Source organism: Molossus molossus, unplaced genomic scaffold (genome assembly GCF_014108415.1).
Source record: "Molossus molossus isolate mMolMol1 unplaced genomic scaffold, mMolMol1.p scaffold_m16_p_9, whole genome shotgun sequence".
NCBI lineage: Eukaryota > Metazoa > Chordata > Mammalia > Chiroptera > Molossidae > Molossus > Molossus molossus.
In genome coordinates this window covers 100,326,567-100,344,050 of record NW_023425403.1, presented here as the reverse complement: position 1 = coordinate 100,344,050, position 17,484 = coordinate 100,326,567, and the positions used below count along the sequence as shown (strand labels likewise).

The following is a 17,484-nucleotide window of genomic DNA, read 5'->3' as shown; positions in this document are numbered from 1 at the left end:
TATCATTTTTAAGTTCTCAATCACTTGCTTTTTCAAAATCATATGTGTACATTGTATAATTTACCACTTATAAATTTCATTTTCTATGAATTTTATTTTTACATACTTTTTTGCTGTTAGAATGTTTGAGGAGGTCAACTATAATAAGTGTATATTCCTTGAACTTCACATTAACTGATGAATTTCACACAATTTTTTTCTGCTTCTGTTTGATTACTCCATATCCTTATGGGCTTCCTCATATTTTTATTCCCTTCTTCATTTGACTTAATCACTGTCCCTGGCTTCTCCCTACATGGTAGACATGTGATGCTAGGTAAGAAAAATCCAGACAAGTTTATGGATGAAGCTCTACCATAGGTTTATCTTAAATGTAGTTGCATTGGGAATTTATTGAGAGAGCTATTTATGCTAGCACTTTTCCAAACAGGTATTTTATAGCTTCAGAACATGTCACAAATTATAGAGTTTTACCATGTTTTCTACTTTAAATTTTTAGTAGATAGAATGAGGAGCTTGTGGGGTTTTTTTGGTTTGGGGTTTATTTCGCCCAACTAGACATGAAGATTTACTACAATGGAAAGAAAAAACAAACCCAATATTTTATTTATAAAAGAAAGTAAAAAGATAAGAGTTTCATATTACCTCAGCATCTAATATTCTCAGTTGGTGTCCAGTAATAACTCAGTATTTCTGTAAATGAATGAATGAATGGAGCAGGATTTAGAACTGTTTTATTTATTTATTTTTTAACCATTCAGAATGCATTCTCCCCCTCTCATTCTCTCCCAGGAGAAAAAAAGAATTGAACTGTTAAGTAAACAGTTAATTCTTAGATGGCTTGAGGATTTCCTTTAGTAGAAAAAACTAATGCTGACTACTAGCAGTATTCACATAAAATTAAATGTCAGCTCGAGTTTCCGAGGTATACCTCACTCTGCAGGACACTGGGGAGTCTGAAATAGCTCTTGATCGTTTGCTAAATCAAGCCCTGTGGTGTCCTCTATCCTAAGGTAGGCAAGTGCCCCAGTACTGACTAGCGACATCCTAGCAAAAGTCATCCTAGTAGAGCATGATGTGAATTTGCCTCCCTTAATTCCTTTGAAAGAGATACTCTGTTATCCTTACTGCCAGCTTTCCAAATAAGCCAAATACTTTCAAATGAAATATTTTCTTCTTTGAGGCACTAAGGGTCACATTAGTTTAGGATTGTGAAGAAGGAAAGCTTAGGGCATCATCCTTATGGGAAAAAACATAGTCTTCTTCCAACATAAAACTACATATTGATACTGCCTCTCTATTTTATTTTAAATAATTAGATTATTTATACTCTACATAGAAGTCAGTACTGTACTTGAATAGTGTTTATGAAAAGTTAATGATAATACCCATTGACTTAAAGATGTGTGCCAAGCCTTCAATTTTATAGACTTCAAGAAACTGAATACGGAAGTTCATACTTAAAGTCCTCCATAAACATTTAATTTTGCATCTACTATGTGCCAAGTACTGTGATAGGTGTTTAATAATATTTATACTGTAAATTAAATCCATCATACTTCTTAATCCCAAATTTCCATTCTAGATTTTCCTGTATTTTTAAGTATTTACCTTTCTGAATAATTTTGCTTAATAGCTTAATATGCAATGATACATATCACTCATCCTCCTATTTCTCAGAACATTTTAAGGGCAAAGGAACAAAATAGGAAGCAAGCCAAGCTTGTCACCAGGTTCAGTTTGACCTGATATTCCTGTCCTCTATTCTTTTTTTTTGAATATTTACTTTTCACCTATTCTTTGGTGATTCTCCAAACATTACTTACAGCTCAGACTTTTTATTTCTAAGCTCCAGACTGAGTCACACACCAGTCATCTCTACCTGAGATTTTCCATGTCCTTCTAATTTGACATATTTCAAACTGAATTTCCTCTCAGGGAATGACTTTACCATCTGCTGAGTTCATCAAATTACATCCCCTTTCCCCACATCCAGCAGCCACTCTGTCTTCTCCCTTCTGTTGAATCCATCCCATCACACTGTCCCAGCTGCCTCTCCCCTGGTCCAGATCTTCATTATTTTTTCTGCAGATTGTTCCTGCATTTTTGCCCCTTCACTGATTGATTGGGGTAAAATATATATAACACAAAATTTACCACCTTAACCCTATGACTCATTTTTGACATTATTTCTAGAGTGACTTTTCAAAAACACAAATTTACTCAGGTCTATTCAAACTTCTTTTGAAGTTCCCCATCACTTGTAGGATAAAATTCTTAACCTGACATACAAAGCCTTTCCTAATACCCAGACTAACTTTCCAATCCCACCTCCGTGACTTTCTCACATCCTACACTCAGGCATATTTCATTGTGCTTCCTCATGTGTGCCTCCTTTCCACTATGTCTGCAGCTCCTTCTGAACTGAATGTCACTCACACTCTCAAACTGCCTTAACAGAGCCTTACCAGTTTTTTATACCGTACTTTACCAGTTTCTTCCTCTGTGATACCTTCTAGACTCAACCAGCAGAATTTAACATACCACACCTTATACAATTTCCACTGTATACTGACTTCATGGGTGGCTTTTGTGTCATGTGACACGAATTATGTTCTTACAAAGTTACCCTTTTTAATCTTCTCAACTTGATTTAAATTTATTTTTTTATTTATTTTTGTTACAGATGTTTCTCCTTTCCCCCCCATTGACACCTTCCCCCTGATCCCCATCCCCTGCCCCATCCCCAACAATGTTGTCTATGTTCATTGGTTATGCATACACGCAAATAAGTACTGTGGTTTATCTCTTCCCTCCTCCCACACTCCCTCTTTAGAGGTTTTTCAGTCTGTACCCTACTTCTGTGTTTCTGGGTCTATTTTATTCATCAGTTAGTTTTGTTCACTGTATTCCACAAATAAGTGAGATCATGTGATATTTGTCTTTCTCTGATTGGCTTGTTTTGCTTAGGATAATGCTCTCCAGGTCCCACCATGTCATCTCAAAGGATAAGGGATCTTTCTTTCTTACACCTGCATAGTATTCCATTGTGTGTATGTACCACAGCTTTATATTCACCTATCTATTGATGGGCACTTAGGCTGTTTCCAGATCTTAGCGACTGTAAATAGTGCTGCTATGAACATAGGGGTACATACATTCTTTCTGATTGGTGTTTCAGGCTTCTTAGGACATATTTCTAGAAGTGGGATCACTGGGTCAAATGGCAATTCAATTTTTAATTTTTTGAGGTAACACCATAGTGTTTTCCATAGTGGCTGCACCAGTCTACATTCCCACCAGCAGTGTACTAGAGTCCTCATTTCTATACATCCTCACCAGTACTTGTTATTTGATGATCTGTTGGTGGCAGCCATTCTGACGGGTGTGAAGTGATACCTCATAGTTGTTTCAATTTGCATCTCTCTGATGATTAGTGATGTTGAGAATTTTTTTATATGTCTCTTGGCCATTTGTATGTCCTGTATGAAGAGGTGTCTCTTTAGGTCCTCTAAATTTTTAAATTGGGTTCTTTGTCTTTTTTGTTGAGTTGTATGAGTACTCTATGTGTTTTGGAAATTAACCCCCTATGTGATGTATCATTGGCAATACTTCACTATATGGCAATACAGTACTCTCCCATATAGTGGGATCCCTTTCCATTTTGATTGTTGTTTCTTTTGCTGTGCAGAAGCTTTTTAGTTTGATGTAGTTTCATTTTTTTCCTTTGTTTCTCTTGCCTTAGGCGTTGTATCAGTGAAAATTCTGCTGCATGTGATGTCTGAAATTTTGTGATGCCTACATTTTTTTTCTAAGATTTTTATGGATTCATGAGTCACATTTAAGTCTTTTATCCATTTTGAGTTTATTCTTGTGTATGTTGTAAGTTGGTGGTCTAGCTTTATTTTTCAGCATATAGCTGTCCAGTTTTTCCAACACCATTTATTGAAAAGATCATCTTGACTCTACTGTATGTTCTTGCCACCTCTGTCAAATATTAATTGAGCATATTGTCTTGGGTCAATTTCTGGGTTCTCTGTTCTGTTCCATTGATCTATATGCCTGTTCTTGTGCCAGTACCAGTCTGTTTTCATTACAGTGGATTTGTAGTATAACCTGATATTTGATATTGTGATCTCTCCTACTTTGTTCTTCTTTTTCAAGATTGCTGTGGCTATTCAGGGTCTTTTTTGGTTCCATATAAACTTTTGGAGTATTTGTTCTAGTTCTGTGAAATGTGTCATTTTGGTATTTTGATGGAGATTGCATTGAATGTATAGATTGCTTTGGGTAGTATGGATATTTTAATGATGTTAATTCTTCCAGTCCATGAACAAGGTTTATGCTTCCATTTTTTTATATCTTCCTCTATTTCTGTCTTCAATGACCTGTAGTTTTCTGTGAAGAGGTCCTTTACTCTTTTAGTTAAGTTTACTCCTAGGTATCTTAATTTTTTTGCCACAAAGGTAAATGGGATTTTTTTTTTTTTAGTTTCTCTTTCTGTTAGTTCATTGTGATATATAAGAATGCTATTGATTTCTTGATGTTAATTTTGTATCCTGCTACTTCACCAAATTCATTTATTAAATGTAGTAGATTTTTTATAGCATCGTTGGGGTTTTCTATGTACAATATCATGTCATCTTCAAATAATGACAGTTTTACTCCCTCCTTTCCAATTTGGATCCCTTTTTTTTTTTTCATGTCTAATTGCTGTGGCTAAGACTTCCAGTACTATGTTACATAAGAGTGGTGAAAGTGGGTATTCCTGTCTTGTTCCTGTTCTTAAGGGAAATGCTTTTAGTTTTTGCCCATTGAGTATGATGTTGGCAGTAGGTTTTTTCATATATAGTCTTTATTATATCAAGATATGATCCCTCCATTCCCAGATTGCTGAGTTGTTTTTTGTTTTTTTTTGTGTTTGTTTGTTTGTTTTTTATCACAAATGAGTGCTGGATTTTGTTGAATGCTTTTTCAGCATCTATTGATAAGATCATGTTTTTTATCTTTCATTTTGTTTATGTGGTGTATCACATTTATTGATTTGCGAATATTGTATCATCCTTGCATCCCTGGGATGAATCCCACTTGGTCATGATTAATAATTTTTTTGATGTATTGCTGGATCCAATTTGCTAATATTTTGTTAAGGATTTTGGCATCTGTGTTCATCAGGGATATTGACCTGTAGTTTTCTCTCTTTGTAGTGTCTTTATCCAGTTTTGGAATTAGAATTATGTTGGTCTCATAAAATGAATTTGGAAGTCTTCTGTCCTCTTGGATTTTTTGGACTAGTTTGAGGAAAATAATGGGTATTAGATCTTCTTTGAATACTTGGTAAAACTCCCCATGAAGCAGTCCAAGCCTGGGCTTTTGTTTGCTGGGAGAGTCTTGATTACATCTTCAATTTCCTTAGTTGTTATTAGTGTATTCAAGTTTTCTATCTATTCCCGGTTTAGGAGACTGTGTTTCCAGAAATTTGTCCATTTCACCTAGATTGTTCAATTGTTGGCATACAATTGTTCATAGTATGTTTAGATGATCCTTTGTATTTCTGTGGTGTCAGTTGTTACTGCTCCTCTTTTGTTTCTGATTTTGTTTATTTGGGTTCACTCCTTGTTTCTTGGTGAGTCTGGCTAAAGGTCCATCAATCTTGTTTATCTTTTCAAAGAACCAGTTCTTTGTTTCATTGATCTTTTGAATCTTTTTTTTTAGTCTCTATGTCATTTGTTTGCCCTCAGACCTTTACTATTTCTTTCCTTCTACTTGCTCTGGGTTTTTCCTTTTGTTTAAGTTGTGAGGTTAGAGAGTCAATTAGGAATTTTTCTTGTTTGTTGAGGTTGGCCTGTAGTGCTATGAACTTCCCTCTCAGGAGTGCTTTCGCTGCATCCCATAGATTTTGTGTGGTTGTGTGTTTGATTTCATTGGTTTCCAGGAAGTTTTAAATTTCTTCTTTGATCTCATTGGTAACCCATTTGTTGTGTAATAACATGCTATTTAGCCTTCATGTGTTTGAATGTTTTTGTTGTAATTGTGTCTAATTTCATGCCATTGTGATCTGAGAAGATGCTTGATATGATTTCAATCTTCTTGAATTTGTAGAGACTTACTTTGTGTTTTAACATGTGGTCTGTCTTTGAGAATGTCCTGTGTGCACTTGAGAAAAATGTATATTCTGGAGCTCTGGGTTGAAATGTTCTATAAATATAAATTAAGTCCTACAGATCTAGTTCGTCATTTAAGGACTTGGTTAATTTTTTTCTCTACAATATCTATCCAGTGGTGTCAGTGAGGTGTTAAAGTCACCCACTTTATGGTCATATTCTATTGATCTCTCCCTTGAAATCCTCCAGAAGTTTTTAAATATATTTTGGTGCTCCCATATTGGGTGTGTATATGTTTATCAAGGTTATATCCTCTTGTTGGATTGATCTTTTTAATATTATGTAGTGACCTTCTTTGTCTCTTATGGCCCTCGATTTGAAGTCTATCTTATCAGATATGAGTGTTGCTACACCAGCTTTTTTTTTTTTTTTTTTTTTTTTTCATTTTTATTTGCTTGGAAATTTTTTTTTAATCTTTTCACTTTCATCCTGTGTGAGTCTTTTGTTGTGAGGTGGGAATCTAGTCGACAGCACACATATGGGTTGTGTTTTCTTATCTAGTCAGCTATTGTATGTCTTTTGATAGGAGCATTTAAGCCATTTACATTTAAGGTTATTATTGATAGATACTTATTAGTTGCCATTTTTATTTTATGCCTATGTTCCTCTTTCTCTCTCTCTCTCTCTCTCTCTCTCTCTCTCTCTCTCTCTCTCTTTCTTTTTCTTCTTACAACAGTCCCTTCAGCTCTTCTTGCAGTGCTGGTTTGGTGGTGATAAATTCCTATAGCTTTTTTTTTTTTTTCCTCCTGTGAAGCTCTTTATTTCTGCTGGATAGAGTAGTCTTGGATTCACACCTTTGCCTTTCATTATTTTGTATACTTCATGCCATTCCATTCTGGCCTGCAGTGTGTCTATTGAGAAATCAGCTGACAGTCTAATGGGAGCTCCCTTGCAGGTAACTTTCTGTCTCTCTCTTGCTTCCTTTAAGATTCTTTCTTTGTCTTTAATGTTTGCCATTTTTATTATGACCTGTCTAACTGTGGGTCTTTTGGGGTTCATCTTGCTTGGGACTCTCTGTGTTTCCTGGACTTGTGTGACCTTTTCATTCACCAGTTTAGGGAAGTTTTCTGTCATTATTTCTTCAAACAGTTTCTCCATTCCTTTCTCTGATTTTTCTCCTTCTGGTACCCCTATAATGTGAATGTTGTTAAATTTTATATTGTCCAAGCTCCCTTAAACTCTTCTCCTTAATTTTTTCCCCCATGTACTGCTCTATTTGGGTGTTTTTTCTACCTTGTCTTCTAAGTCGCTGATCCAGTCTTCAGCTTCTTCTAATCTACTATTGAATTCTTCTAAGGTATTCTTCATAAGAGTTGTGTCTTGCTTTACTTCCTCTTAATTTTTATTCATAGTTTCTACCTCTTTTTTTTAAGCTGATGTAGTTCCCACTGAACTCTTCATAATTCTTAAGTTTCTTGTAGTTCTCACTAAATTGTTTGAGCATCCTTAAAATAATTGCTTTGAATTCGTTAACAAATTGCCTTCTTTCATTTCATGTAGTTTTTTTTTTTTTCTTTTCTTTTTCTGGTGATTCCTTCTTTTTTTCATCTGGGTGTTATTTCTTTATCTCACCATTTTAGCAATCTAGTAGTTCTAGGCCCAGTGATGGATGTTGGAATGTGTAAGGCAGGTCGGTGTGTATCAAATATGGCTGTTGTGCCTCCCAGATTGTTTTGGCGTATGGTGCCTCTTCCCTCCTGTGGGTCCTGGAGGAATGACAACTGGCAGCTGGTATTGGTCTGTTGTGTAGGTCTTGGCTCCCCGAGTCTTGCTTCTTGGGCTGGGGCACCACTCCTGATCAGCTTCTACTGATGCTGGGGATGGGTCTCAGCTGCGGCTGCCTGAGGTACACGGGTCCAACTGGTACACTGCTGGGGTACCCTGCTCCCTGGTGGGGTTCAGCTCCTGATTAGTCACTGCTGGGGGCAAGTGTCAGCTCCTGGTTTGCACTGTTACTGCTGCGGCTGTTGCCAGGGCATGCTCTCAGCTCCCAACCCTCTGCTGCAGTTGGGGGCTGAGGATGCTCTGCTCCTGGGACAATGCTTCTGCCAGGGGAGGGGCTCCACTCCAGATCCGTGCTGCAGTTGTCAGGGGCAGGTCTCAGCTGCCCGAGTCTTGCTACTGCTTGGCCTGGGACACTGCTCCTGATTAGCCTCTGCTGATGTCCCTGGGGATGGGTCAGAGCTGCCACTCTGTGCTGCTGCTGTGGGGAAGGTGCTGGGTTCTGATCAGGCTGCTGCTGTGAGGAATGGTGCTTGGCTCCTGAAAAGTTGTAGCTACTGCAGCAGGCACCTCGATAGCAATGCTATTGTGCACTGGTCCATGTTGACACAGTGTGGTTCACTGGTCCGATGGTGCAAGGCGCTCTGGTGGACTCAGGTCACTCAGCCCTAGCTGCTCCCCACTTCCTCCTCCCAGAGAAGACCACAGATCTTCCAAAATGGCAGGTCCTCCCGACCACACAGGGAGAAGCTCACTGAGGAGCCGCTTAGCATGGTAGCCAGCTGCTTTCTATCCATAGCACAGGAACTTTCTGCCCCACGTTTCTGCACCACTCAAGGTTGGTTGTTCAAACTCACGTTCACTCATACTCTTTCTCACACTTGTTCACATACTCACCCTCACTCCAGCCTGCCCACTGCCATCTTCCTCCTCTATTCTCTGATTTAAATTTCTAAGGTGCTGAATTCACTTCCATTACATCTGTGAAGCAATAGATTCTGCAGATAAGCCTCCTCCTTAAAAGTGTCTGAAAATAGGTTCTCGCCCATTTTGCATATTTTATATAAACACTATATGAATGAAGAGGAAGCATTTTCATATTTTAAGGATCGAATGGGACTCTCAGAGGATATTTACTGTGGCCAAACACAGCCTTTGACTATTTGACAAGGCTGGACCTTGGTTCATTTGTATTAAAGCTATTAGCAGTTGGATGTTGTAACACAGATCATGTTGTATTCTGTTGATTGTCTTCCCAGTAGAAAGTAAGCTCCTTTAGGCTAGAGATTACGTTTTTCTGTTATTGACCAATCAGCTAAAGTAGTGCCTGGTAAAACTAAATTCCCAATGTACACTGGTTGAATGATAAAATGATCTTCTGGTGTTTTTTAACTAGTCCTTTTCCTGAGCTATCTAATGAGACAGGTAATACCGAGAATACTCAGAGAAGGACATGCAAATATCGCATTCCACTTATTCAAGAGGAATTCTGGTCAAAGTCATGGGGGTGCCAGAAATACACGAGGAAAAACTGAGTCATGCCCCGGCCAGTTTGGCTCAGCAGTTGGAGTGTCAGCCTGCGGACCAGAGAGGCCCGGGTTTGGTTCCTGCTGGGGGCATGTGTCTCAGTTGCGGTTTGTCTCCGGCCCCAGTTGGGGTCCTGTGGGCAGCAGCCAGTTGATGTATCTCTTGCATCAATGTTTCTCTCTTTCTCCCTCTCTACCCCCCAAAAAAACTGAGTCAAGTGGCTTTAGGGCTCTAGTGCCTCTACCTGTCTTCTCACGTGGCTGATAGGCACCACATTTCCTAGGTTGAGCCCTCCCACTACGTGGCCAAATCTTTTCTTTTTTTTTCATTATTGATTATAGAAAGTGAGGAGAGAGAGATAAAAACACCAATGAGAGAGAACATCGATTGGCTACCTCTTGCACACCCCACACTGGGGATTGGGCCCACAATCTGGGCATGTGCCCTGACCGGGAATCAAACCAGCAACCTCTTGGTGCATGGGTCAACACTCCACCAGTGAGCCACACCGGCCAGGCAACATGGCCAAATCTTAATCTGCTTTAGCCTAGTGAACTCTACTAGCTCCATTCTTAGACCCCATCCCACCACAAAGGTCTTCAGGCCCCAGGAAGTTGGCAGCCGGCCTTGGTAAACCCTGAGACTTTTTTTTATCCTCACCCAAGGACACTTTTCCATTTTGTTGTTGTTGTTGTTGGTGGTGGTGGTGGTGGTGTTCAGATAGAGTGGGAGGGAGAGAGAGGAAGAGAGAGAGAGAGAGAAACATCGATGTGAAAGGGACCCATCGAGTGGCTGCCACCTGCATGACCCCCCCAGGGCCCGGGACAAACTGCAACCAAGGTACATGCCCTTAGCAGGAACTGAACCTGGGTCTCTCGGGACCACAGGTCAACACTCTAACTGCTGAGCCAAAGTGGCCAGGGCAACCCTGAGACTTTTGCTGAATGGCCTCAGACCCAGCATTGATCCTGAGTTTGGATCTGTATTAACCTGGTGAACACCACTCACTTCTACCTGGTGACTGACTCCCTGAGGATCTGCCTCATGCAATTTGTATACTGCCTGAAGCTCTTTCAGTAGCTGAGTCTAACAGGCAGTCAGCAGGCAGGAGTGGTCTCAGGGTGCCTTGAATTTTGCTGACTTGCCCCAGCCTACTGGTGGTAGCTGGCCTTGATTCCCAGAAATGGCCCCTCTCAACTGTGGATTGTTTTGTAGCTCCCAATAGGTAGCCCAGAGCTGGTCATAGGCAGCATCTGACATTGACCTGCACCAGAGTCCCTCCTAAGAAGCCCTTAAACCAAAACACCTGGGGTCTGGCTTTAGACCACAACAGAGCACCACCCAATTAGCTCCACAGGTGGCACACCCAAAGGGAGGTCTCCCCAGGCAACAGATCCTGCTGTGGCAAATTCCACTTTTGAGGTTAGGCCCCTGCACAGCACCTGCCAAACAGCTTGTACAGTGGCCAAACCTCACAGCCTGACAGTCTGAGGGTCAACCCCAGCCATAGACATGTCAACAGTAATCAAGGCTCAACTATAAAAGAGGGAACACACAACCTACACAAGAAAAATGTCTGGAGCACCTAACGTAGGTGATCAAGGAGACTGCACCACTGGGCCTCACAGGACACCTATTACATAAGGCCAACCTACCAAGACTGGGAGACATACAACATGTACTGAATACACAGAAGCATACACAGAGAGGCAGCTGAAATGGGGAGACAAAGAAACATGCCCCAAATGAACAGTAGAGATCCCCAGAAAAAAAACTAAATGAAAGAAGGAACAGAGGCAAATAATCTACAAAATACAGTTCAAAACAGTGGTTAAAAGGATGCCCAAAGAACTTAGTGAGAACTTCAACAAAGAGATAGCAAGCATAAGAAAAAGTATATATAAATCAGAAAAATAACCAGTCAGAAATAAAGAATACAAATATCTGACATGAATAATACACTAGATGGGATCAACATCAGATTAGATAAAGCAGAAAACCAAATTGGAAGACAAGATAGCAGAAAACACCCAATCACAGCAGTAAAAAGAAAAAAGAACAGCCCTGGCCAGTTTGGCTCAGCGGTTAGAGCGTCGGCCTGCGGTCCCGAGAGACCCGGGTTCGGTTCCCGCTAAGGGCACGTACTTCGGTTGCAGTTTGTCCCCGGCCCTGGTTGGTCGTGCGGGTGGCAGCCACTCGGTGTGTCCCTTTCACATCGATGTTTCTCTCTCTCTCTCCCTTCCTCTCGCTCCCTCCCATTCTATCTGTACAAAAAATGAAAAAATATCCTCGGGTGAGGATAAAAAAAATAAAAAAAAAAAAAATAGAAAAAAGAACAAAAAATGAGGATAGTTTAAGAGACTGTTGAGACAACAAGTGTAATAAAACCCACATCATAGAGGTAACAGGAGGAGAGCAAGGGATTGAAAACCAGTTTGAAGAAATGACTGAAAACCTCCCTAATCTTATGAAGGAGAAAGACACAAGTGCAGGCAGTACAGAGAGTCTCAAAAAAGATGAACCTAAAGAGGCCCACACCAAGACATACCATAATTAAAATGCCAAAGGTTAAAGACAAAGAATCTTAAAAGCAGCAAGAGAAAAACAGTTACCAACAAGGAGCCTCTCATTAGACTGCCAGCTAATTTCAAGTCAGAAGTGATTGGAATAAAATATTCAAAGTAAAGAAAAGCAAGAACCTATCTACAACCCAAACTACTCTATCCAGCAAGGCTATCATTTAAAATTGAAGGAAAGACAGAGCTTCCCAGACAAGAAAGAGCTAAAGGAGTTGATCACCACCAAGCCAGTATTACAAAAATGTTAAAGGGACTTCTTTAAGAATAATAAATTTAAAAGCACAAATATGAATAATAAAATTGCAATAACTATCAATAACTTTAAATGTAAATGGATTAAATGCTCTAATCAAAATAGATAGGGTAGCTGAATGTTTAAAAAAAATAATACCCATGTATATGCTGTCTACATGAGACCCAGTTCAGATAAAAAGACACACAGACTGAAAGTAAAAGGATGGAAGAAGATATCTCATGCAAATGAAGGAAAAAAAGAAAAAGAAAAGGTGGGGTAGCAATACTTATATCAGACAAAATAAACTTTAAAAGAAAGGCTATAATAAGAGACAAAGAAAGACACTACATTATGATAAAGGTATCAGTCCGACAAGAAGATACAACTTGTACACTAGCTGCTCTGAAAAGCCATCTTTGCATTGTTCCTGTGGCCGCCTCTCTGCTCACTGCAGTCGCCTCCACCGCGCACCTCCTCCACAGCCGCGGATTCTGGCAGCTTCTTTGCCAGAGTCTTAGAACTCTCACTCCTTTTTTTTTTAAATCCACTGCATCGGATCACCGGCATGCCCACCACATCAGATGCGGCCATGGACACCAGCTCTAAGATCACCACCAAGGACTTAAAGGAGAAGAAGGAAGTTGTGGAGGAGGCAGAGAATGGAACGCTAATGGGAAAATGCACCTGCTAATGGGAACGCTAATAAGGAAAATGGGGAGCAGGAGGCTGACAATGAGGTAGATAAAGAGGAAGGAGTGGAGGAGGAGGAGAAAGAGGACGAAGGTGATGGTGAGGAAGAGGATGGAGATGAAGATGAGGAGACTGAGGCAGCTGAAGATGAGGAGGATGACGAACAACAAACAAAACCTAAAGTGAGTAGGATGGAAATAATAAAGATCAGAGGGGAAATAAATAAAATAACATCTAAAAAAAAATACAAAAGATCAATAAAACAAAGAGCTCATTCTTTGAAAAGATAAACAAGATTAATAAATGTTTAACTGGACTCAACAAGATTGATAAATGTTTAACCAAATAAATAAATACCAAATTAAAGAGGAAAAGTGAGAATTGACACCACAGAAATGCAAAAATCCTCAACAAAATATTAGCAAACTGAATTCAGCATACATTTAAAAGATCATACACCATGATCAAGTGGCTTTTATTCCTGGGATACAAACATGGTTCTCTTCTCAGACTATCAAACACAATAGCTCTCAAAGAGGGTCGAACTTGCTTATTTTGATATATGCACCATGTAATTGAGTCTCAGGCTTTTCCTTCCAGTACTCCAGGATCAAAGAATGAATTTTTAAATGAGAATAGCAGCAATCCAAAAGCATGACATTTATTTTTGTTTAAAAATTTATGCAAACTTTGAATTACACTTCATGAGAGACCCATGTGTTTGATTATAACATTTATAACATTTTTGTTCTTCAATCATATTTCAAAATTAACCCTCAAATATGTATTTGTCTTTTTTTCAATTTATTTTTACATTTTTAATGTTGACATTATTGCAGGGGTCCCTCTTCACCATCCCCCTCCCCCACCTCTCCCAGAAGGGTGTCTTTTAATACCCTTCTGACCCCTGACACAACTCTTAGGAGGCATTTTTTACCTTCTTGGGAAGCAAGGGTTTTACATGTGTTAGATTTAGTACTTGGTCCCTTTAATTTTATTATACTTAGCATATCTGGACTTATTTTATTCATTTGTTTATGTCCTTATTATCTGTCTCTCCCTCTGCCCCCCTACCTCATAAAGTCCAGGAAGGCTAGGTGTATCCTCAGCACCTAGAAGGTGCTCAAACATATGAGGAAGGAAAAGACAGGAAGCCGGGGGGAAAAGGTGGGGAGATGGCTATGGGAGCACAATACTACATCTGGTATGGCAAATATTCCTTCTCACAGACTGACCTGATTGGCCCAAGAAGACCAACACAGCAGCCAGCATCAGTCAATGGGAGATGAAGAGAAATAGAAACTATGCCATATGATCTCTAATGCTAATATTTGATTCTATATATCAGAAAGTAAAGTAAGTAAGACAAAGAGGTTTCAGCAAAAGATTTGGGGGCAAATATGCCCTAAGAAATATAAGAAGTATCTGCTTTGTGGCAACAAAACTCCTTTAAATGGCCTTAAGGTCAAGTTGTTTCTAAGAAAATCATTTCCCCATACAAACATTCTAATCAGAGAGATGTATCAGGTTGAAGATTTGGTCTTACAAAAATTGCTGAAAGCCCTGGCTAGTGTGGCTCAGGGGTTAAAGCATCAGTCTATGCACCCAAGGATTATGGGTTTGATTCTTGGTCAAGGGCATGTACCTGTGCTCCAGGTATGATCCCTGCTCCTGTCAGTGTGTGTGGGAGGCAACCAATCGATGTGTCTCTCTCACATCGATGTTTCTCTCTCTCTCTTCTCTCTCTGTCTCTGTATCTTTCCCCCTCCCTCCTTTCCTCCCATTCTCTTTAAAAATCAGTGGAGAAAGTATCTTGGGTGAGGATAAAGAAAGAAAGAAAGGAAAAGAAACTGCTGAAAAACTGTTCAAATTGAAGACACACAACAAAAATTGTTCACTGAAATATTAAACAAATTCAGTTAAAACGGTCTTAAGTGTATTATATATATTAGTATACAAGGGATCTCAACATGCAAACATATATATCAAATTAAAATAAAAAACAAATATAGTCCTGGCTGGTTTTGCTCAGTGGTTAGAGCATCAGCCCGCGGACCAGAGAGTCTGGGTTCGGTTCCTGCTAAGGGCACATACCTTGGTTGCAGTTTGTCCCCAGCCCCAACCAGGGCATGTGGGTAGCAACCACTCGATGTATCTCTCTCACATCGATGTTTCTCTCTCTCTCTTCCTCTTTCCCTCCCTCTCTATCTGAAGATAAATGCAAAAATGTCCTCAGGTGAGGATAAAAGAAAAAGCAAATATCTCACTAGGATAAACATTCACTATACATTTAGTTAATCGTTTACACAGGCTCTTAGGCTGAATATGGTCCCTCCCCCCCAAATTTGTATGTTGAGACCCTAACTCCCAGTATTTCAGAATGTGACTGTGTTTGAAAAGACCTTTAAGAGAATGATTAAGTTAAAATGAAACCATTAGGGTGGATCTTAATCCAATCTGACTGTTGTCCTTATGAAAAGAGGAAATCTGGACACTCAAGAGAGAGACATCACGGCTCTGGGGTGCAGAGAAAAGGCCATGTGAAGACACAGCAGGTGACCATCTGCAAGCCAAGGAGAGACTTGCTAAACCTCCCACGCCTTGGGAGGTTTCACACAGTTCTAGCCTCTGGAACTGTGTAAAAATAAATTTGTTGTTTAAGCCACTAGTCTGTTATCTTGTTATGGCAGCCCTAGCAAACTAAACTAACAGGTGGCCTAAATCTCACAGCTTACAGAACTGCAATAGAATCAATAAACATTTGCCATAATGGTTTCCCATTGACTCTGTCCATGCCTGGCATCCTCAAATTGGAGCTTTGGCAGCATCAAAGCCATCTTTTAGAACTGAGTTCAAACTTTTCCATTCCTTGGCAATTTACAACAGGATATGAGAGGAACTTTTGATATAGAAAACAAAATATTTTTTTTAACATGAAAATTTTCAAACACACCAGTATAAAACAGTTCAATAAACTTCCATAGATTCCACACCCAGATTCAACAAGCACCAAAATTTTGCTGTGTTTGCTTCATTTCTCTCCACCCTCTCTTTTCCTTAGCTGTGGTATAATTTATTTAAAATTAGCCAGCTAATATTCTACTATATTGATTGTGTAATGGATACTATGTAATGACTATAATTTACATATTCTGGCATGTCATTAAAGCAAATTCACATTAATATAAAGGTAAAAACACTGAACTGTGAGATAAAATATTTAGTTTGCTAGAATTCTAGGTTACTTATTTCATGTATATATTATTCAAGATACCAATCTAAATAGCTTAATTTTGTTCCTGGGAACTTGCAAAAGTTGAAAGACAAATATTTTTCTTCAGGGATCATGTTTCATTTAAACAACCAAAAGGGCAAAAAAGGTTAAAAAATTGAATTCTCACTTTATTGGGAGTCTATATGAATTACTAACTAAAAATATAGTAGCAGCTCAGGAAATGCACATTTTATCCTCATTAAAATAATGTATATGTAGATTTGTTTAAAAGATAAAAATCTAGCCCTGGCCGGTTTGGCTCAGCGGTTAGAGCGTCGGCCTGCGGTCCGGAGAGACCCGGGTTCGGTTCCCGCTAAGGGCACGTACCTTGGTTGCAGTTTGTCCCCGGCCCTGGTTGGGTCGTGTGGATGGCAACCACTCGATGTGTCGCTTTCACATCGATGTTTCTCTCTCTCTCTCCCTCCCACTCTATCTGAACAAAATATCGAAAAATGTCCTCGGGTGAGGATTAAAAAAAAAAAAAAGATAAAAATCTATGCCAGAATATTGATGTAATCTCTGAGTAGAATGTTAACAATTTTATCTTTTTTTGTGTGCTTTACTATATTTGCTAACTGTTCCTATTACTTTTGTAATCAGGAAAAAAATGTGAAAGGTACATTTTCTATAACTGATAAATCAAAATGTAATTGATAAGCATATCATTTAAACATGGAGGTTAACCACCAGAAGTAGAAAGTGGTTTAAAGTTATTCTTTCTGGGAACTGCAATAAGGAAGGTGAAGGCAGACAGTGTTTTACTTCTAAAATATTTTCATTCTTTTTTTTTTCTTTTTTAATCCTCACCTGAGGATATTTTTCTATTTATCTTCAGATAGAACGGGAGGGAGAGAAATGGAAAAGGAGAGAAGGAGGGAGGGAGGGGGCAGAGAGAGAGAGAGAGAGAGAGAGAGAGAGAGAGAGAGAGAGAGACATCGACTGGTTGCCTTCCGCACCACCCAGACCAGGGCTGGGGATGAACCGCAATCTAGGTATGTGCCCTTGACCTGAATCGAACCTGTGACTATCTGGTTTGGGGGCCAGAGCTCTACCGCTGAGCCAAACCCGCCAGGGCATATTTTTTATTCTTAAGATCAGACATTATTATGGTAAAGTTTAAAACATTATTAAAAAAACAAAAAAAACACTTCATTCTTTTTCTTCCTAAAAGAATGGCACTCTGGACCTTTGAGAAACCTACCATTATTACATCATCATTCACACTCCAGAATTCTACTTAAGAATGTATAAAATGCAACTGGATTTACAGAAATAATTTTCTAAACTACAATA

General features: G+C 39.2%; 1 pseudogene; it reads left to right on the top strand.

Moving 5' to 3' along the window:
• The first annotated feature begins 12,792 nt into the window (after window positions 1-12,792).
• Window positions 12,793-14,206, top strand: LOC118622473 (annotated as a pseudogene).
• The last annotated feature ends 3,278 nt before the right edge of the window (window positions 14,207-17,484 follow it).